Consider the following 24,197-nt stretch of genomic DNA (forward strand, 5'->3'; position numbering starts at 1 on the left):
CAGCACCTGTTGTTTCCTGACTTTTTAATGATTGCCATTCTAACTGGTGTGAGGTGGTATCTCATTGTGGTTCTGATTTGCATTTCTCTGATGGCCAGTGATGATGAGCATTTTTTCATGTGTACAGTAACCAAAACAGCATGGTACTGGTACCAAAACAGAGATATAGACCAATGGAACAGAACAGAGTCTTCAGAAATAATACCACACATCTACAGCCATCTGATCTTTGACAAACCTGAGAGAAACAAGAAATGGGGAAAGGATTCCCTATTTAATAAATGGTGCTGGGAAAATTGGCTAGCCATAAGTAGAAAGCTGAAACTGGATCCTTTCCTTACGCCTTATACGAAAATTAATTCAAGATGGATTAGAGACTTAAATGTTAGACCTAATACCATAAAAATCCTAGAGGAAAACCTAGGTAGTACCATTCAGGACATAGGCATGGGCAAAGACTTCATGTCTAAAACACCAAAAGCAACGGCAGCAAAAGCCAAAATTGACAAATGGGATCTCATTAAACTAAAGAGCTTCTGCACAGCAAAAGAAACTACCATCAGAGTGAACAGGCAACCTACAGAATGGGAGAAAATTTTTGCAATCTACTCATCTGACAAAGGGCTAATATCCAGAACCTACAAAGAACTCCAACAAATTTAAATATTCTTAACTCACTTTAAATGGCTGCCCATGGAAAGTCTTCCTGGTATTACGCAGACAAAATACACTGCAAGGAAATCTAATAGTCCTAGAAAAATGACGAATGATCCAAAGCCCTGGTAAGGATTTCGTTAATTTGATTATTATGGCTGGGTAATGTTTATGCAGGCATTATGTCTGACTGAGTAAAACAGTGAAAAAATGGAAACCTAGACTGGAAATTTCCAGCGAGAGAAAGAGAGATCAAGAGGAATCATTGTAAATGAAACTGATGCTACGGCCATAGAAGTACGTTGATCGCCTGAAGTCATGCTGTTTTCTTAATACATAAAGCCTCAGTTGTACAGAATGAAAGTAACTCCCTCAGTTGTACAGAATGAAATTAACCCCAAAACCTTCAATTTGACTAGGACTTCTAATATTTAATTTTAGAGAAAAATAGTTGAATTACAAAATAAACAAAAAACAAAAAGGAACAATTAACAGAGAATTTTTTGCCCATGACAAGAAAGAAGAAATCAGGAGGCACACTTTTCAAATGTATGCATAACACCGCTAAAATACTATATACCAGAATTGGGATCCAAAGTGGTTCTGACAAGCTGAATCTCTGGACCAGCGGTTCAGAACCCTGGCTGTACCTTATTATCAGCTGGGGAGCTTTAAAACACCAACTATGCCTGGGACCTACTCTCAGAAGTTCTAATTTAATTAATCTGGGTTAGGGCCCAGGCATCAGTAGTTTTCAAATACTCCCCAGGTGATTTTAAAGTGTAGTCAGGGTTGAGACCACTGCTTTACAGCATGCCGAGGTTCGCTTTTATAAAGGGTCTAATACTATGACTGTCAGAAGTAAGTGATGGACAGGCGACTGAGAGAAATTAATACGGTACAGGACACAACTGCTGTCTTAGATTGGAAAGAAGATTCAGACACATAGCCAAAATCCACAGGTAATAGTGATGGATAACATCATTGAGTGTTTTTGGTTGTTGTTTGTTTTTTTGTTTGTTTGTTTTTTGAGATTGAGTCTTGCTCTGTCCCCCAGGCTGGAGTGCAGTGGCATGATCTCAGCTCCCCTGCAAGCTCCACCTCCCGGGTTCACGCCATTCTCCTGCCTGAGCCTCCTGAGTAGCTGGGACTACAGGTGCCCGCCACCACGCCCGGGTAATTTTTTTGTATTAGTGGTAGAGACAGGGTTTCACCGTGTTAGCCAGGATGGTCAGGATGGTCTCAGTCTCCTGACCTTGTGATCCACCCGCCTCAGCCTCCCAATGTGCTGGGATTACAGGCGTGAGCCACCGCACCCGGCCCATCATTGAGTGTTTTTCACAAGCCATACACTGGGCCAAGGTGAAAAACCACAGAATAGTAAGCTCCCTTGCATTAAAAAAAAAAAAAAAAAAAAAAAACCGCCAGGCATTGTGGCTCATGCCTGTAATCCTAGCACAATGGGAGGCCAACGTGGGCGGATCACTTGAGATCAGGAGTTTGAGACCAGCCTGGCCAACATGGTGAAATCTTGTCTCTACTAAAAATACAAAGATTAGCTGGGCATAGTGACCTGTGCCTGTAATCCCAGCTATGTCTGAGGCTGAGGCACGAGACAGGAGAACTGCTTGAACTCGGGAAACAGAGATTGCAGGGGGAGGTTGCAGTGAGCCAAGATCGAGCCACTGCACTCTAGCCTGGGGCAACAGAGCAAGACTCCATCTTGGAAAAAAAAAAAAAAAAAGGATAGATGATGATACATAGATGCATGAATACACATGGAACGTCTAGTGAAGGATGCCTAAGAAAGTAAATGATGGTTACCTCTGGAATGTAGGGTAAGAGGAAGACTCATTTTTATTTTACAATTGTATAATAATCTGAACTTTTATTTTTACTATATTTGTTATAATGATTTTTAAATATTATTTATGGCTCCCAATTCGTTCCATCTGTTTTATATTTTTCTGACAAAAACAGGATTATTTTTAGACAATGCCCTTTGTCCATTGCTCATTCCTTATACACACCTAAAGTGAGTTCTACTAATTATCCCTGATACTTTGAACTGACATTGAGATTGGGACTTGCTGAAGATAAGGCCAATCCAAAATGTTCTAACTGGGAATATTTTCCCAAAGGAAATTCAAGCTTGGGAGTGGGCTACCTAGGGCAGAGTTATAGATACCCTGGGGCTGTCCAGTTATACTGTATGTGTGTGGGGTTGGTGGATGGGCTAGAGAGAAGCCTATGACTGCTGTGAGGTGAGATGATAGGGATAAAATAGAATAGCCATTAGCTTGCAAACCCTCCTCTTTCTGTAGCTCCCTTGGGTTGCCAAAGCTCTATAAAACTTTCAGCTCTCTAGTCCATTGATCAAGTTCACCTTTGATGTTTTTGTTAAACACACATCCCTAGAGCAGAAATGTAGGCAATACTAGCGGTGGAAGAAGAACAGACTGCCCAGCCTCTCCCTCCAACCTCCTTACTCTTTCACTTAGGAGTCTCCTTGCTCCAAATTACCCACCAGCAAAACTACCTTTCCTTTCATAGAGTAGAGAAAGCACCAGTCCAGAGAATAAGAACACCTGGGATCTACTGCTAATTTTATTGTGTGGTTGCATAACCTTAGGCTACACACTTTACCTGTGAAAGGAGGACACTTAGAAGGATGAATTCCAACATTTCAACCGGGTTCTACATCTTTAGATGATGCTTATATTTAGTAGATCATTAGCCTTCATAATGGCTGATAATATGTTCCCAACTTCAGTCTACTTGAAATCTAGACCCAGAAGAGAGAAATAATGTAGAGTCCCATGTAATGCAGGCACCAAATAGCATCTTACGAAATGGCTTTCTGCACTCATCCGCTAGACAATCAATTCTTCTTCTTAGTTGTCCACCAGGCCCGGAGAGGCAGAAACACAAACCATTACAATGTCTGTATTGCCACAATAAAATATGGTGTTGTATTCCACATACTGAATGTTCTTCTTATATTTAAAGGTTTTATAGGTGCCTGTTCAGATTTATCTGAATTCAGAAAATATAATAAACAAAACTGCAGAAATATGTAAGTTGCCTTGGGATCCTCACTTCATATTCTATTAGTAAAGTGTAAAGGAGAAATCAAGCCCTTTTCAAACAAAAAGTCTTAATCGTTTTGAAATTTCCTTTCTAACATGACAGCTATAACTTAGATTAAAAAGTGTGTGAGAAAGAATCATTTTAATGACTTGACTAGAAGAGGGACAGTTTATTGAAAAGATGATTAGTATAAATAAATCAATTTTATTCTTGAGAAAAACAGATACCAATAAATTCATGTCATGCATTTTAACAAAATTGTATATTAAGCGTTTTCACAAGAAACATCATTACCAATTAAATGGATTTTAGTTTCCAGAATTTTATCAGAAGTTATCATCGGATCCAAAGGAGAAAATACTAAAATGGAATCAAAGGAAAAATCACATCGTGATTTACAACTCATATTTTCTGATCAGACTTACAAATCCAGCTAAAGTGTTTAATCAATATAGAGCACTTAAAAATGATGTCAGTTATAGAATGGTTTTACCTGAAAGCAGTGCTTAAGCTAATTTCCTGTTAAAAAATAAAGTAAAATTTTTTTTAAAAACCTTCTCTTTAGCATATATTTCTCTAAATTGAATCTAATGCCTAAGACGTTGCATCAAATTTAACCTGCTTCTCTAATTCTTATTGAAGAAGCTGCATAAAATACAAGAATAAATATTCAAATACATAGCTGCCTACGTACTTTACAGGCTGATTTGTGGGACTTTGAATGGACAGGGCCTCTGTCTTTGCATTTAGATGCCCGTATTTCACTTGGACTTATCGGAGGTAACCAGCAGCTGCTGGGAATACCTCAGTTATTTTCCAGGTGTATGGCACTGAATCAAGAGCATTCACTTTCCTCTATGTTGATGTTTAGAAATTCGGCCACTTTCGTTCACATATAGAAAAGTGAGAAGACTTCTGGCCTAAGTCAGTGACATCATGAAGGGTACAAATAGAGTAGAAACAAATTGAGTCACTAAAACCTGGACTTACCGGCTTTAAGGTCATCCCTTAAAGTTGAAAAATGTCAGTTAGAATGACTAAAAGAAAGTACAGCTTTGAATAGTCAATAGCAAGTATACCAGGCTGATGGGACTAATAAGAAAAAAAATAGAGTTTCTATAGGCATTTAGATTAATCTATTGATGATTTAGCCACAAAGTAGTTATTAGGGAAAATTTGTGATTTTTTTAAAGATCAATATCAGTAGTTGTATCAGGTACTTGACATGAGAGTTTCTCCTTTATTTCTCACAAATCTTTGAACAAGTATTTCTATCTTTAGTTTACAAATAATGTGAAGGTCAAAAGGTTAAGTAACTTGCACTAGGTCATATGGTAAGTAATGGAGCTAGGATTTGAACTGAATTCAATCTGGTTCCAGAGCCCATAAGCTTTCTTTTCAGTTAGTCTGCCACTTAAAGAGTAGAGACATCTCTGAAACACAAAATACTTTTTGGGACCACTGTCAGATACAATTCTCTATGGCTGCAATGCTGTAATAGCTAAAACCACGAAACCTTGTTGTCTTCAAATAATAAATATGTATTGTTGCCCACCAATCTGTGGGTCAGGTATGGAAGCTTTACTGGTCTTGGCTAGACTTGGCTAATCCTGTCTCATTGTATGTTTGTGGTCAACTAGCAGGGAGACTGATTGGTCTAGAATTATCTCACCTAGGATAATTTATCTCTTTTCCACATGGTCATTTGTCTTTCCATAGGCTTGCGTGGGATTGCTTTTATCACAAAGAGTTATAAGAAGGAGAATGGAAGCAGGTAAGGCCTCTGGACACCTAGGTATGGAACAGACACACTGATACTTCTGCAATATTTTATTGTCAAAGGCAAGTCAAAAAGTCAAATCACATTCAAAGGAGGAGGATCAAGATTCTACCTTTGGGCTGGGCACGGTGACTTACGCCTGAAATCCCAGCATATTGGGAGGGCGAGGCAGGTGGATCACCTGAGGTCAGGAGTTCGAGACCAGCCTGGCCAACATGGCAAAACTTCATCTCTACTAAAAATACAAAAATTAGCTGAGTATAGTGGCAGGTGACTGTAATCCCAGCTACTCTGGAGGCTGAGGCATGAGAATCGCTTGAATCCAGGAGGCAGAGGTTGCGGTGAGCCGAAATGGCACCACCGCACTCCAGCCTGGCTGACAAAAGCGAAACTCCATCTCAAAAAACAAACAAAAAAAAAAATTCTAACTTTGTATAGGAAGAGCTGCAAAGACACATAGCAAAGGGTATGTAAAAAAGCAATGAACAGTTAGAGCCATTTTTGCAATGAATCTACCACAGAGATTTAAAAAAAAAAAAAAAAGCAATGTAAACCAGGACTGTTTCCTCATCTATTTGTTTACTCATTCAATAAATAGTAATTGATTCTTACTACAGCTAAGGCACCTTACCAGTACTAAGAATTCCAGTGGTGAATAAAACAGATAAAAATTCCTCTCCAAATGAAGTTTACATTCTAAAAGGAAGACAAGCAGTATGCAAAAATAAATACTTAAAATTGTTAGTGTATGCATTAGTCAACTCAGACTTCCATGAACAAAGTCCAATAGACTGAGTCATTTAAACCTAGAAACTTATTTTCTCACAGTTCTGGAGGCTAGAAATCCAAGATCAAGGTGTCAGCAGGTTTAGTTTCTGGGGAAGCCTCTCTTCTTGGCTCGCAGGTGGTCGTCTTCTCAACTGTGTCCTCACATGTTGTTCTCTGTGTGTGTGCTCCTGGTATCTCTCTCTCTTCCTACGAGGACAGCAGTTATATAGAATTAGAATCCCACACTTATGACCTTATTTAACCTTAGTTATCTCTTTAAAGTCCTATCTTTAACATTGGGGATTAAACCTTCAGCATATGAATTTGGCAGGTAAAGGACACAATTCAGTCCATACAGTATATTTGATAATAAAATATCACTAAGAGAAAAACACAGGATATGAGATGAAAACTGTTGGCTGTGGAAAACTTTATATAGAATAGCCAGGAGATACCTCACTGAGAACATGACATTTGAAGGGTGGATCTGGTTATGTGACTATCAGAGAAGAACATTTCAGGCAGAGGAAACAATAATTTAAAAAGCCTCAAAGAGTCCCCAGGGCAGTGTCTGCCTGGTTTACATAGAGGCATAGCAGGAGAGGCCTGATGCATTAGAGTGTGGGGTGAAGTTTAAAGTGATCCATATCAGACAGATCATAGTGAGGATTTGGCTTTTACTCAGAAATGCAATGAATAATCATTAGAGGCTGGAGAGCAGAAGATTTAAATAACCTGATTCATGCTTCCTGACTTAACAAAATAGATGGTTGAGAGTAACCTAGGTGAATAGTTAGGAGCTGTGGTACTGGTGAGGTTGGTGAAAACGAAATGAATTCTAGTTATATTTAGAACCTAGCCCTACAGGTTGTGCTGACACAGCAGGTATGGGTTGTGATAGAAATAGATGTTGCTATGGTCTGAATGTCTCCCAAAGTTTATGTGTTAAAAACATATGGAACAATGTGGAAAGGTGGGATTTTAAAGAGGTAATTAGGTCGTGAGGGCTCTGCCCTCACAAATGGACCAATGCTGTTATCATAGGAGTGGTTTCCCTCTCTTGCTCACCTGCTTTCTTGCCCTTCTGCCTTCCGCCATGGGATGACACATTAAAAAGGCCCTCAAAAAAATGTAGACCCCTTGACTTTGGACTTCCCAGCCTCCAGACCTGTGAAGAAAAAAAATCTCTATTCTTTATAAATTACCCAGTCTCAGATATTCTGTTATAGTTACACAAAAGGGACTAAGACAGAAAATTAGTACTGAGAGTAGGGTTGTTGCTATAACAAATACTTGAAAATGTGAAAGTGACTTTGGAACTGAGTAATGGGTGGAGGTTGGAAAAATTTGGAAGAGCAGCCTAGAAAAAAGCCTCGATTGCCATAAACAGAGTGTTAAAGGTGATTCTGGTGATGGCTCAGAAGAAGACAAAAGCTATAGGGAGAGCCTAAATCTTAGGGATTACTTACATGGTTGTGATCAGAATTTTCATAGAAATACGGACAGTAAAGCCCGTTCTGATGATGTCTTAGATAAAAATAAGAAAAATTAAGTATTGAAAATTGGAGTAAAGGCCATCCTTGTTATAGAATTGCAAGGAATTTGGTGGAATTATGCCCATGTCCTAGCACTTTGTAGAAAGTAGAACGTAAGAGCAATGAACTACAATATCTGGCAGAAGAAATATCTAAGCAGCAAAGCATTCAGTTGCTGCAGGGCTTATTTTTGCCACTTACAATAAAATGAGATAAAAGATAAATGACTTAAAAGCAGATCTTATAATTAAAAGGGAAGCAGAATGGAAAGACTTGGAAAACTCTCAGCTTGACCATGTAAGAATAAAAATTTTTGTTTAGAAGAGGACACTAAGGGTGGAGCCAAGCAACCATTTGCTAAAGATACTAATATGACTAGAAGGAAGCCAAGTTCTATTCATCAAGACAATAGGAGAATGACCCCAAAGGTATTTCAGAGATTTTCAAGGCCAGCTAAAACCTTGAGGTCAAGGTTTCCAGAGAGACATTTGTAGGACCTCAGCATTGGAGGACCTGCACATTGGAACTCTGCTCCCCAAATTCCAGTGCAGCACTCCTCGGCTGCCCAGCTGTGGCTCAGGTAGGCCCACGTGCAGCTCAATCCACCACTCTAGAAGGTATAAGCCATAAGCCTTGGCAGTATCCATGTGGTTCTAATTCTGCAGGTTTTGTAGAATGCAAGAGCTCTGCAGCCACGGCAGCCTCCACCTAAATTTCAAAGAATATCTTGGACAGCCTGGGGGCCCAAGCAGAGGCTCTGTCATGGGGACAGAGCCACCACAAAGAGTCCCCTGTAGGGCAATGCCTAGTGGAACTATGAGAGCCGGACAGCCCCCAAGATCCCAGAACTGTAGGGCTACCAGCAGGCAACTCCAGCTTGGAAAAGCTGCAGGCATGATACTCTAACCTGTGAGTCTGAGCCAAGAAAACCCATAGGGGCAAGGCTTCCTGAGCCTTGGGGGCCCAACTCTCACCCTGATGTGCTCAGGATTCAGGTCATGGACTCAAACTAGATTATTCTGGTGTCATAAGATTTAATATTGTTTTCCCTCTTAGGTTTTGGACTTACTGGAGATCAGTTATTCCTGTCTTCTTGTTTATTTCCTCCTTTTAAAATGGGAATGTGTTTTTTTAGAGAGACAGGGCCTTGCTCTATCACTTAGCAGACTGGAGTGCAGTGGCACAAACATGGTTTACTGCAGCCTTGACCTTCTGGGCTCAAGGAGTCCTCCCACTTCAGCTTCCTGAGTAGCTGGGACTATAGGCATGTGCCACCACACCCAGCTAATTTTTATATTTTTATTTTTGTAGAGACAGGGTCTCACTATGTTGCCCAGGCTGGTCTCAAGCTCCTGGCCTCAAGTGATTCCCCCTACCTCAGCCTCCCAATGTGCTGGAATTACAGGCATGAGCCACCCAACCCAGCCAGGAATGGTTTTCCTATGCCTGTCCCACCGTTGCATTTTGAAAATATGTGAAACTTGTTTAGTTTCATGGGCTCACAGAAAACTTGCCTCAGGATTCATTGTGCCTTGATCTTATTCATATCTGATTTAGATGAGACTCTAGACTTTGGACTTCTTAATTTTTTTTTCTAGAACAAGTTAAGACTTTTGGAGTTATTGTGATAGAATGAATATATTTTGCATGTGAGAAGGACAAGAATTGGGCCAGAAACAGATTGGTATGGCTTGAATGAGTCCCCTAAAATTTGTATGTTGGAAACTTAACTTCCCATACAGTAGTGTTGAGAGATGGGACTTTAAAAAGTTGTTTCGGTCATGAGGGCTCCTTCCCCATGAAGGGATTAATGACATTGTTGCAGGAGTGAGTTCATGATAAAAGGATAAGTTCAGCCCCTCTGTCTTTCCTTTCTCTTCACACATGCTCTCTTGCTCTTCTGCCTTCTGCCATGGGAAGACACAGCAAGAAGGCTCTTGCCAATTATGGGCCCCTCGACCTTGGACTTCTCAGCCGTCAGAACTGCAAGAAATCTTGTTTTTTATAAATTACCCAGGCTTAAGTATTTTATTATAGCAGCACAAAAGGAACTAAGACAATATCAAAGATGATAAGATTTTTGGCCTGGGTAACATGAAGGAATAAAATTGCCATTAATGAAATAGGGAAGATTATTTAAAAAAAAAAAAAAAAAAGGAAACATCATTATTATTCACTGGTTTGTTTTGTTTGTTTAGATGGTTGTTTTTATTTGCCTGATTGGTGATAAGAATATCAAGAGCTCAGTTTTGGACATTTATTGTTAAGATGGCTGTGCCAGGGGTCCTCAAGACTGTCCCTAGCTTCAAAGATTCATTGAAAGAACTCACAAGATACAGAACATAGTTATACTCATGGCTAGGATTTATTACTGCAAAAGGATACAAAGTAAAGTAAACAAAAGGAAAAGGCACATGGAATGAAGTTCAGAGGCAACTAGGTACAAGTTTCTAAGACTCCTCTTCAGCCGGGCATGGTGGCTCACACTTGTAATCCCAGCACTTTGGGAGGCCGAGGTGGGCAGATCACGAGGTCAAGACTTCGAGACCAGACCTGACCAACATGGTGAAACCCCGTCTCTACTAAAAATACAAAAGTTATCCGGTCGTGGTGGCACACACCTGTAATCCCAGCTACTCAGGAGGCTGAGGCAGGCGAATCGCTTGAACCCATCAGGCGGAGGTTGCAGTGAGTTGAGATCACGCCATTGCGCTCTAGCCTGGGCGACAGAGTAAGATTCTGTCTCAAAAGAAAAAGAAAAAAAAAAGCCAACAACACTCCTCTTCTAGTGGAAACACACAGGACAAACTTAATTCCTTCCTCTGGCAACAAGTTGCAACATCTGCAAAATGTTGTATTATGAGGGAAGGTCATTAGAGGTTCAATGCCCAACATTTGTATTGAAGGCTGTTCATACAGGCACCCTCTGCCTGGCATGTACCAAAATCCTAGACTCTCAAATGGAAATGACATGTTCAGTATAAACCACACTGTTTGTACAAACAATTTAGACACAGCGAGTCACTCTTATCAGTTAAATGTGGACTGGGAACACTTTGAAAGCCAAGTTCCAGTGCCAACCAAAGGTCAACCATTCAAGCAAACCTTTCTAAAGATCGTTGCCTCAGGTTTGCTGTTTTAACTCTTTTTCTGCACAATATCCTTTAGCCATATTAGTGTAGATATCAAGTAGAAAGTTGTCTATACATATTTTTAGTCCAGGGAAAAATCCTGGGCTGAAGATATGCATTTGGGATTCATCAGCATAAAGATAGTATTTAGTAATGAGACGAGCTAAGGTCTCCTAAGGAGGAGAACAATGAACGTTCACAAACCAAAGTCTGGGGCCCGTTAACATTTATAGGTCAGAGAGATAAGAAGGAACAAGTAAACAAGGGGAGAAAAAAGAAACAAGAAGCTGCTAAGTAGGTAGAAGTAGAAAAATAAGATGAGTAAGACCCTAAGCCATCCTGGAAACGAAGAAAATGTTTTATAAACTACAACTCAAGTTAGATGAGGAGTGAGAAATGATGCCAGATTACGTGTTGATGCTTACAGATAATCCACAGCATTTATTTGAAACATTTTGGAAATACTTAGCTAAGTATGCCCCTGGCTCTTTAGTTCCTACAGTGCATTGTATGAAGATTGGAAATATATAGATGGTTGATGAAAATATATAAAGCAAGCATAATCCTGGCACTACTTACTCTGTCTCCATCAACCAGCCCTCAATGAGCACTTGAAGAAGTCAGTTACAGAGAAACTAGTCTTAGGATCATTCAGGACCAAATGGAAAGAGAGCTGTCTGCATGTGAAGGAAGAATAGTCCCGCCAAGTGGAGAAGGAAGAATGAAGATACAAGCTACTAAATGACTGAATGCATTCAAATTCCTTTGTCTAGTGTCTGGCACTGTAAATGCTACCATATTTATCATATTTATCATCATTAACAATAGAAAAAACATCAGCTTTCTCCAGAACTGATCTAGCTAAAACAAATCTCACAAAAAGAGAAGTGAATCACAATATGATTTAGACTTTCCAGGTCTTCAAAAACCAGACACTGCATTCTTATTCTATACCGAATCCCAGTATAACACTCTGCCTACCCCAAATACTCTACACTTAGTATCCCTGAAATTAGTTATACCATATTCTTTTACAAAACAGAATTCTGTCGATTTTTGTCCTGATTCTAGCCAATTTACAAAGTCCCAGCTCTGTTTGTTTATTGGACTGGCTACGTTTTACTTTTGGGACATCTCTAAGAACCTGAGTGCTTCGATAAACATTGCACTGGAGACACCTAATACTACTCCCACCTTACACTTAGTATGTCCTCCAGTAACCATAGATATTCAGATAATAAATGAAAGAACTAAAGAATTGGAATCATCCATTGAAATTGATTTTTTTCTTTCCTTTTTTTGTCTCCTCCTCTTTCCTTCTTTCTCTCTCTCTCCCTCCCCCCTCCCTCTCTCTCCCTCCCTTCCTTCCTCCCTCTCTCTTTCTCTCTTTCTCCTTTATTTCTCTTTGTTCTTTATTTTTCTCTCTTCTTGTTGCGGTTGCAGGGAATTTTAGGATATATTCATCATTAGACTTGGGCAGTCAGGTTGAGTGCCCAAGGATCACTGTAAACTCTAACATATTTTAGAGCAGCGACTTTGAAATTGTGGGTTGTAACTCATTAATGTATTGTAACATCTTTTACATATTTTATTAAGTGGAATACAATAAAATAGTTTAGCCTAGGCTAGTCTAGAAGGGAAATAAAAAGAAAATAAAATCCCACAGTGGATTTTATATAGTAAGAGTAAACACTGTTTCCTGGAATTTTGCTTGAGTGAGTGTGTGTGTGAGTGTGTGTGCGTGTGTGCGTGTGTATGTATACTAGGTAGAAAAGAAAGAAAAATGTATTTCATGTTTGGTCATAGTTCAAAACATTTGAGAAACACCACTCTAAAGACATGGTAGGAAATGATCATTTTGTAAAGCATAAGACCATTGTCTTTACAATCAGCTTAACCCAAAGACACAAATATATAATGAAGAAACGATGCATAATAAATACTCCTGCTGTGATTTCCACACAGGTTCCAGAAGCTGCAGAAGGGCCCACTGTATGAGGTCTCATCCTGCTGCTGCCACAAAATGCCAGGCTTACGTTTCATTCGAGCATTTTCACAATGCACAATTGGTTCCTGTTACTATCTGGATCAGAGCTGGTAAACATTCCCAATTCATAACAGTAGGCTTAGCATTTTTATTCAAACCTCAATGGATCCTCACACTTTTTGAGCAGCATTTGTGAACATCTTGGGTATGATTAGTATGTTATCTGGCTAGAAAGACAGTTTGAGGTCTGGATGGAGACATATGCCAAATCAAATTCCCTAACAGGAGGCTTATTTGACATAAATTTTGCAAATCAGACTTAGTACAGCATCGAGTTAGTGATGTATTGTTTGCCTTCAGACACAAGAGCTCCTAAGAAGTCAGAGGCTAGTTACGGTATGTGGGAAAGATCACAAAATTCCAGACCAAATATCCAGCTATTCCTCTACAGACTTGCTTCCTGGAAGTGCTTGAGATTTATCTACCTCTCAACTTTCCAAACTGATGCCCAGGTCCAAATGAGGGCTGCTGCTGTCTTGTTTTTTGTGGCTGAAAGTGCTGTATAACTATTTAAAAATTGGGTGATTTCACATGAAATTCATATATCTAGCTTTTCTTTTTATTGTATTTTTTAATTGACAAAATGATAGTTGTATATATTTATGGGTACAGTGTGATGTTTTACTTCATGCATACATTGTGGAATGGTTGACTCAAGCTAATTAGCATATTCATCACCCCATCTACTTACCATTTATTGTGATGAGAATATTTAAAATCTACCCCTTTATTTTTGAAATGTGCAGTACATTATTACTAACCATAGTGACCATGCCATGCAAAAGATTACTAAAATGTATTCCTTCTAACTCAAACTTTGTATTTTTGGATCAACATCTCCCCTTTGCCCATTCGTACCCATCCCCCAGCATCTGGTAATCACTATTCTGCTCTCTACTCGTATGAGTTTGACCTATTTAGACTCCATATTTAAGTAAGAGTTCTCTTTCTGTGCCTGGCTTATTTTATTTAGCATAATGTCCTCCAGATTCATCCAAGTTGTCACAAATGACAGGATTTCCTTTTTTTCTTTTTCCTTCTTCTAGATAATATTCCATTGGGCATGTATATCATATTTTCTTTATCCATTCATCAGTTGATGTTATTCTTAGCTTTTCATAGAAAATATCAGAATATATAACAACTGGGCTGACATCTGTATTATGGCAGTGAGTAGCTGGGTCTCTGGAAGCAGCTATCTTGTTTACAAAGCAAACCTTCTCCAGGTGTTCAATACAAGAACATGCACCTACACCAGTTTCATTCTCTTGCTTTACTGGCCTGGTCTCACGAACATTTTAATTAGCTCTCCATAATCTACCAACATGCATCTAATTAGGGCAGACCACTTAGACATAAAGATGGGTAAGTACCACTGGAGGGGTTATGCCTGAAAAATAATTGAGTCAACAGTTTTTACAATTATCTTGTTTCTCATTCTAAGCACATAATTTCCTGTTCATTACACTTGCTCAGAAAATGAGTGTGGATGACTGTTTTACAGATAAACACAGTGGGCAGGGCACAACAGTGGAAACCAGAAAGCCAAGTATTCGGGCAGGGAGAAGCCTGGAAAATATCATCATCATCCTCTCTTCCTACACAAATACTTTCCTCACCCATGAATCCGGTTTTCATGCCACTTCTCTCTAAGTGGAAAGAAAAAATTCAATTGTGTAATTTTCTAGGTGTTACTACTTACAGAAAATTAAGGAGCCCAAATTATAATGTTAGAAGAATACTACCTTCCTCTTCAATATTACCCAAATGCCTCACTGGTTCTTCTGAACAAGAAGCCTTTATTCATGCTCTGCAGCCTAAAATCACTTCCCTGATTCCCAGATTCGTTCAAATGCCCCCTCATCACATGATTTCCCAGTCCTGATGCCTCTGCTGACATGTGCTCCCTTTTCTCTGGATCATGGTAGCTCATCCTGACTTTTCCACGAAATGATACTTATTATAAATTATTTTTCTTGATTGTGCTTTCTGCACTGATTGATCAAATAAATATTAATTTGACATTTTTAAGACAGCAAACTAATCACTATTAAGCTTATAAAACCCAGCCCTTACCTTCATAGAAGTGGCATCCAACTGTAAATAACACCCAATATTCACACAGTGACCAGTTAAAACTTGAGCACGTAATGAATAGGTCCCAAGAAAATGTCTACGAAATAAATTATTAAACACAGAAAGTGAATGACCGAATGAGTAAATAAGTAAACAGATGAACTGAGGAATGATGCGTTTTAGTGTCCTTAAAGTATTCATGCTTTTTAAAATGTATTTATTTATTGAGACTGAGTTTTGCTCTTGTCACCCAGGCTGAAGTGCAGTGGCACGATCTTGGCTCATTGCAACCTCCGCCTCCTGGGTTCAAGAGATTCTCCTGCTTCAGCCTCCCGAGTAGCTGGGATTACAGAACATGCCACCACGCCTGGCTAATTTTTGTATTTTTAGTAGAGATGAGGTTTCACTATCTTGGCCAGGCTGGTCTCAAACTGCTGACCTCAAGTGATCCACCCGCCTCAGACCCCAAAAGTGCTGGGATTACAGGCATGAGCCACCGTGCCTGGCTGTTTTTATTTTTTTAAATTTTATGTTTGCACCATGGTGTGCTAAGCTACATTCACAGCCCTGAACTGCTCCAAATCTGAAAGTCCTATATTATACTACGCTGTATCTATAGCTTCCATGGTAACAATAAGTCCAGAATAAGAAAAGAAATGCAGCCAGATATGGATGAGAAAGCTTGGAGGATCAGGAATCCAGAGACTGTTTCTGAGTGCAGAATCTGCAACTGTCTGCATGTAACTAAATTTTATGAGGATGGCTTATTGATCTAGGTTAAGTCTCAGTTTCCTCACATGTAGAGTAACAAGAGTAGATTAGGGCCAATTTCAAAATCATTCCAGCAGTTACTTATTATAATCCTAATTAGACCTGTGAGTGCTGGGGATAGGCTTTCCCTGACATTTAAAGCATCAGAAAAAATATGAGAAATCCAAATGTATTTTTAAAAGAAAGAAAAAGAAAAATTTCAGCAGTTTTTGTTATTTGGAACTTTTCCATCTAGTGGCTTCTGTTGCATAGTGCTAATAATAAAAAAATGCATCTTAACTTACAGACATAAAATGACAAACTTATTCTTTTATTCATGTTCTTTGGTCTGATCAATCAGGGTAGGGGCTTGCTGCTTCTTGAATTGGATTTGGATCATTTGACTTAGACTGTTTTTAAAAAAGGGGTAGACGGGTTTGTTTATTCAACCCATACCTTGTTTAGAGGAATGTAATAGGCAGTTCTAGAAACTATCCTAGAATGAGACTCATTATTTATAAGAGGAATAGATAAAGCAGGGATTCTTAAACATTAGCAAGTTTTAGAATCACCAGGAGGGCTGTTCAGACATGGACCGTTGGGTCCCACCCCCAGAGTTTTTCATTTGATATCTTTGGAGTGGAACCCTATAATTGTATTTGTTATTACTTCCCAGATGAGGCTGATGCTGGTAGTGAAGGAACCACACTTGAGAGGCACTTTTCTACAATATATTGCCTCCCTTGTTAGCTATTACTCACAGCTGCAAAAGACAAAGTAAGAATCCATCAGAGGAAAATAGATTGTATCCAATAAAACTAAAAGACTTCTTAGAATTTAACTGGCCCAATAATAGAAAGGCCCAGCTTTCATGCAGTGGGAGTCTTCCGAGCACCTGGAGATAAGATGGCCACCACCACTTAAGAATTCTAAAAATGGAAAGCCAAAATAAAAGACCTCTAAAGATCTTGAAGTAGCTCTAGGCTACTTCAAAATTTGGAATGAATGAGCATCAGAAAAAGTATATTCCATGTGCTTTATGCAGCAAATGTATGCACTAGCCCATACTTCCTTTTATTAATGTGAGCTTGATCTTTTCTGTAGTCATTGTTTTTAATGTACTTCAAAAATTGTTCTTTGCATCCACGGATTCAGGATGATGAGAAAGCAAGAGAACTGTGTTTGGAAGAAGCTTGCTTTTATCCATCTATTGCACACTTCAAATAAGCAGGGAGCTTAAAAAGGCCTTCACTCCCTTTAGTCTGTATCCTGACCGACAGAGAATAAAAAATTTAAATGAGAGAAAATCAATTATTGATCTACATTCTTTTTTCTCAGACACTTTTGTGCAATTACACTATGCTAGAGTTTGCTTGGATTTCAACAGCATACATCTTATTGATTGATTTTGCTTTATTGAAATAAAATTCTAAAGTTATTAGATCTACTTTAACCCTTTACCTTCAAGGAAATGTTGTTTATGCCAAGAAAAAAGCCAAGTTGTATCATAGCTCTTTTGGAATGTTTCTGTCCTTTTCTGTCTGGAGAAAACACAAGCCTTTTTATAAAAGCCTTTTATGATATTTCTTTAGCAAGGAGAGACTTTGGCAGATTTTTAAATGTGTAAGTTACAGATTCAGCAAACTTGTCTAGCGGGCCACTTGTCTGTTTGAAGAATTTATTTATTGATCTTTTTTACTACTTTGCTCATCAGATCTTCATTGTCACACCCTATGTGTATTTCAAGGGAGGAGACAAGCAGGCGAGGAGTGTGTGTGCATTGCAAGTTTTGATGCAGACATGGGCATCCTTCTCTGTTGCCTCCTTTACATTTTCACTTGGCTAAAAAGAAGAGACTGCAGAACAGTGTGAGGCTCAAAATATTGACTGGGTGATATAATATGAGATTCCCTTTTCATACACTAGGAAAATACATTAGAACCAGTAAGATTGGCATAGAAGAGAAAAAGTGAAGGTGATGGTTGTGGGGTCATAAAGCCATGAAAAAATGCAGTGATCAGAAGAAGCAGGAGGAAAAGAGCTTCCAAGAAGCTACTTCTGGGCCCAAGACCTGAGACTTCAAATATATATTTTACATGTATATGCACATATATGTATTGTATATATGTACATGTGTGTATTATGTATTGCCAAACATTTTCAAGGAATTTACCTATAGCACTACACTTTAAGTAGAACTGTATCTTTCCCTGAGAACTAATAATTTCCTAAGTAATTCAGCACACCTAATAGAATTATCAATAATTACCTAATATCATCCGATATCATCCAATATCCTAATATTTCCCAGCTCTCAAGACCTGAAACTTTTAATGACAGAAGCCTATCAATAAGCAATAGAAAAGGTATTTCCTCAAAGTTTAGTTAGGAACTTCGGTTTAAAGTTGTTGATTGTAGCTGAGTATGATAAATGTTTTCTCCTGGAATATTTTAATTTTCTAATTCTGAATTGTATTTTAAAATAAATTTGTTTGGAAAAAAAGCAAAATAAAAAAGGTGGTCATTGGATATTTTTTGCTAATCATTTTTGTTATTTCATTAAAAATTTGATTATTATCAATATGCTTATAAATATAAGGAGTTATATATTTTATATTTTGTTGATGGTTATCAAGCCTTTATTGAACAGTGACAGTGAGAGTCCCAAGAGACCCTACGATCAAGAATCTTGGGAAAATGTCCCCATCCTTGGAAGAACATACCTACAAGCCCTTAACTGGGCATAGGTATAAAGCTGATAAAAAGAAAAAGACAGAGAAAACAATAGGAAACTTGTAATGACACCAAGAATACAAATAAATCAGCCTCACTGTCACTAAGCATTTCGAGGATGTAGATAAAGAATGAGTAAAAATTTAGGAAGCAGTCAAGTCAAAAAGAAAAGATAAATATTTAAGGTGATGGGTATCTGTTACACTGATTTGATCTTTACACATTATATGATTGTATTGTTATCACATGTACACCAAAAATATGTACTTCTATTACATATCATTTAAAATTTTTAATTAAAAAAATATACAAATGTCTGTGTTATTATTTTAAATGATTTAGTTAGACAATCAGGCACAAAGAAAATGTGATTCCTAATAACATACAACCAACCAAAAAGCTGTATGGTTTTTTTTTTCTCCATTGTTCACATAAAATATTGGTGTCAGTTAGTTTTTTGTGTGTCCCTGCTCTCTACAGACAGACCATCTTATACAACTTTGTATCTATCACATAACAAAGCAGCAGAAATGCCTTTTACATAGGGGGACTCGACAAATACGTGTTGTCTTTCCTGGTAATAAGGATGAAAAACTTGATTTCTTTTTAACTCTTGTGATGCCAAATCTAGGCTACTAATAAGATTCCCAAGAGTCCTTGAGAACATTAACTTTTCTTTTTTAGAATTTCTGAGCTATAAAAGCAAATGAGCTCTTCATCTTTAATGAAAGGGGAATAGATGGTAAGTGTAGTCTCACAGTAACCCAAAATTGCATTGAAGTGTCCCAGACTTTAAACAATGACAAAAAGTGCATTAACCACAAGATCAAGATGCCTAATCAATTTGCAAGCACATGGAAGGGCTCCAAATGATAGGTAATAACCAGCTTGACTTTGTGACCAACAAATCATGTTAGACCAATTCAATTGCCGCCTCTGACAGAGTGTCAGACCTTGTATGCAAGAAGGAAGCCACAGGCATAGTATATTTTGACATCAGGGAGGCTTCTGACTCTGTTCCACATGACATGCTCATCAACAAGATAGGAAAATATGGCTTGCAGTCAGAGATGGATTAAATTGATTAGAACAGTGGCTAATTGGGAAGAGAAGGAAAGTCACAGAAGGAACAAAAACACAAGTGCAAAGCCAATATGCTGCTGCTTTGGGCAAACAAGTATAGCAGGCAGAGCTGGATATAGTCAGATGGGGAAATCTTGTTTATGGATAGAATAGCTCATGTCTTTTAATGGCCTTTGTCCCAACTATTGGGGCATTAGCATGTATATGAATGAATGAACACTATGTTCCTGTACTCATAAGAAAGTAATTATTTTATATTAAAGTTTTCTATCTCCAAAATATGCTACTAAAATGCAAAAAATAAATGGATGTAGTAATTTTTTGTTAAGCTATTAAGGATAAGTCTGCATCAAGGATAAATTTGACAGATCTCTCTAGATATGACAGATAGGATGGGACTAGGAAAATAAGATGGCTAGTTTTCAAAAGGAAGAAATAGAAGAGAAAGTTGGAGGATGTAGACCGCACGTGGTGACTCACACCTGTAATCCCAGCACTTTGGGAGGCTGAGGCAGGCAGATCACGAGGTCAGGAACTCGAGACCAGCCTGACCAACATGGTGAAACACTGTCTCTACTAAAAATACAAAAATTAGCTGGACATGATGGCGCATGCCTGTAATCCCAGCTACTTGGGAGGCTGAGGCAGAAGAATCGCTTGAACCCAGGAGGTGGAAGTTGCACTGAGCCAAGATCACACCATTGCACTCCAGCCTGGGCAACAGAGCAAGACTCTGTCTCAAAAAAAAAAAAAAAAAGCTGGACGATGTATTAAGGTGCCTAAAGGCGGGAGAAACATGAACTTCTAATCATTCTGACTATAGTCAAAAGGAACTTGAAATTAATTGGTTAAGATCAGACCCTGAATTCAGTATTTAGGGCAAGTCAACTAGTATTTTGAACTAATCAGATTTACTGGGAAAACGATCATAAAAATCTAGTCAGGAGTTGAGGATTCACCCGTTACAACAAATCAGTCAGTGAATAAGTCCTTAACAAACACCACCTATGTGTCCATCACTACTAAGCACAGCTTCTGCAAAGATCTGAGGCACAAAAAGAAAATACCTACAAAAGATAAAACACATGTATTCTAATTTCACCTCTCTCCAACATCTATGATTTCTTTCTTTCATTTAAGCCTTCTTTCCTCTAAATATATCCCAGTCTCTTCAAAAACCTTCACCTGATTTTATCATGTGTGATGATTTTGGAAGATGTCTACAAATTTTGGGGGGACTCCTCCCATGAAAATGTGGAGCTCAATTCTTCTTCTCTTAATTGTGGGCTGTATTTAGTAACTCTGTGTAATAAATTGAATATGGCAAAATGATGGTGTGAAACTTTGGTAATTAAGTCATAAAAGGCACAGAGGTTATTATTCATAGAAAAAAATGTTGTACTTGACAAGAATTAAGAACTTCTATTTATTAAACCATATTACAAAGAAAGAGAAAAAAACCAGCCACAGAATGTGAGAAGGTATCTTTAGCCATGTTATTATTCAAAGAACTTGTATCCAGAATACACACATAACTACAAATTGATAAGAAATAGACAAATCAATAAACAGTGGGCCAAACACATAACTAGATATTTTATAAAAAAGAAAAATTCAAATGGCCAATAAACAAAATAAGATCAGCTTCTTTGGAAATCAGGAAAAAGCAAATAAAAATTATAGCAAGGTAAAACTATACAACCATTGAATTGGCTATAAGAAAAATCAGAGAAAGTCTTGTATTAAGGGCAATATAAAACATTATTAGCTAAAATTCAAAATACGCATATCCAGTGACTCAGCAATTTCACTTCTAGGTAAATATGCCATAGAAAATGGGGACATATAGGTACTAGGATACGTGTGTAATAACTTTCATGGCAGCATAGATTTTTGCAGCCAAAACTTTGGGAAAAATTGTTGTAGCAGCAGAATATGTTTTATTTATAAAATAGAGCAATGAAAATAAACTAATGCAATGTCCACCAACTTGGATGAATAATATAAATGTAGTGTTAAAGAGACATGACACAAAATAATATATGTATTGTGAAATTTGTTTATATTAAGTTCACAAAATGCAAAACTAAATAGCATTGTCCTGTGATGTATATATTGGGGCTATAATTATAAAACAAAGCAATGAAGTGCTTACCATAAAATTCAGCATGGTCGTTACCTCTGGCAGGTAGAGAGGGAAATATTCCAGATGGGACATATGAGAAGCTTCCAGAAGGCTGGAAGCCTTCTATTTCGTGAACTGCGTAGTGGTAATGGGTCTCACTTTATAAATAACCCCATTACACTGCTTATTTGTGCTTTATGCACTTTTCTGTGTGTTATACTTCAAAATTTTTTTAAAATTTCAATAACAATAAATTCACAGTACAGTCCCACAAACTAACTTTAATTCCCACAACTCTATGATAATTGCTTCCCAGGTTTTTTCCCCAAGAATCCCATAAAACAGTTAAGAAGACATGCATACTGTGCTTATCCTGTTTCATTCAGTTGCAAATATTCAATAAGCAAATATTAATTGACTGCCTACTATGTGACAGGCACTGTTCTAGGCATTTGGAATTATAGCAGTGAAAAGGTAAAGAAAAATCTCTGCTTTCACTCATCAAATTTATATTCTAAGTTTAAAATTTAAAAAATTACTTTTAGCAGTTACAGTTGAAAGACTAAATATAATCTAGTCTCAGGAAAGACAGCATCCAAGGATCCAAAGAGCATCCCGACTTGCAGTCTCCATCTCTCTATCTCTCACTTGGCTTAAAGTTGTATTTTGGCCTCATTCCCTTAGGCCCATCCATAAGTTAAAGGACATCACCATAATTAGATTTGTAACCACGTTCTTTCAGCTTGCACTACAAGAGGAAAAAAATACCATCTGTCCCCAGTATCTATATATATAAATCCCCAGGAAAAACCTCTGATTGGTCACTTCAGGATCATGATTTCACTGAGAAGCCAATCACTGAAGCCAAAATAATGGTGTACTATGATGGGCCAAATCTGGATCTTAAACCTATTCTGGAGATCAAAGAACCCTGCTGCTGAAACTGATAGCCTTACTATACTGGCAAAAGTAGGTGAGAGGAATTTTTGAAAAGAAATAGTGCTGAAATTAGAATTGATTAAGTAGTGCTGAGTCAACAAAACAGTTGATGTATTCTCCAATAACTAGACGTAATGGAGATCAAAGCAGGCTATTTCAAGGGCAATCATAAAAGAAAAGAAATAAAAGAAAAGAAACCATAAGTAACCTGCAAAAGGACTGCAGAAAGGAATAGTTATTTCTAGCTGAAGGAGTAAGAAGAGACTCACAGACCTGTACCCATCCTCCTTCAGCCCACAGGGCTGGGTCTCAGATCCACCCCTGAAAGAGTCCAGGAGAACATTTGATTCAGCATTAAAGAAGCACCAGCCTCAGGGGAAGGCTGAGGTCATGCTAGCTGTCCTGATGCATTCTGAACAGAATAAGTGACAGCAGAACCCATGACATGAGGATGATGTTCCAGGAAGGCAGCCCCATCATCTGTGTCAGGAAGCAGGCCCAGGATTTAATCATCCTTATCTGCTTCACCAAGATTAAAGACTGCTTTCCTTAACCAAGCTGAGGGAATGTGAGTTTATAAAAGAGTCAATAAAGAACAATGATGCAGCCAGAGACAGAAAGCTGGAGAGCAGGGAAGAAAATAAGTGCTCTGAGTTTAAGCTCTGTGTCCCTAAGTCAACATTTCAGAAAGCCCTTCTTTATTCCTCGTAAATGGCTTCGTGGATTTCCAGCAAGAGGGCTCTGCTTTCCCGTAGGATAGGCTCCCCTGAAATTTTGGAGCTCTATTACTGGAATTTCAACCTATTGATTTAAGGAACCTTTACACAATGTGGTTACCTTTTTCAGACATTGTGTTTGAACTGTCATTCATTCATCATATTCTAGAATCGACCTAATTATAAGAAGAAATTTAAAATAAATCCCTATATTACCTCTCTTCTCCCCAGACTTCGGTAGGAGTCTCTAAAATCAACTCTAATGCTGTGATACAAATTTAAAACGTCCACACCCTGACATCAGCCCTTTCCTTAGACAGACTTAAAGGTGACACATTCCACAGCAGCCCACCTTCCCGTCTTGACTTCTCCTTGTGTGTACACAAGTCTGTCTCCCAATCTTACTGGACTGGACTGTGTTTTCTTTATTGTTGCATTTCTTGAACTCATAACATAATCTTGAGCCCATAGCATAAGCCCTCTACATAATGATTAACTGATAATGCTTAAAAGTTAAAGAATAAATGATTCTGCCATCACTTATCTTTTCAATATCCATTAGAATCAGAGAAAACCCTTACAAATATAATGATAACTGCATTGTGAATCAGATGACCAAATTAGTATATTAAAGGGATTGAGGCTAGTTATGGGGAGATAGGCACATAGCAATTAAGAACATGGAATCCAGTATCAGATACCTCTGAGTTCAAATATTAGTAAGCTCTTTAAACTCTTTGAGCCTCAGCTTCCTACGTATAAAATGGGTA

This window comes from Theropithecus gelada, chromosome 12 (assembly GCF_003255815.1).
Source record: "Theropithecus gelada isolate Dixy chromosome 12, Tgel_1.0, whole genome shotgun sequence".
In the NCBI taxonomy this organism is placed as follows: Eukaryota; Metazoa; Chordata; class Mammalia; order Primates; family Cercopithecidae; genus Theropithecus; species Theropithecus gelada.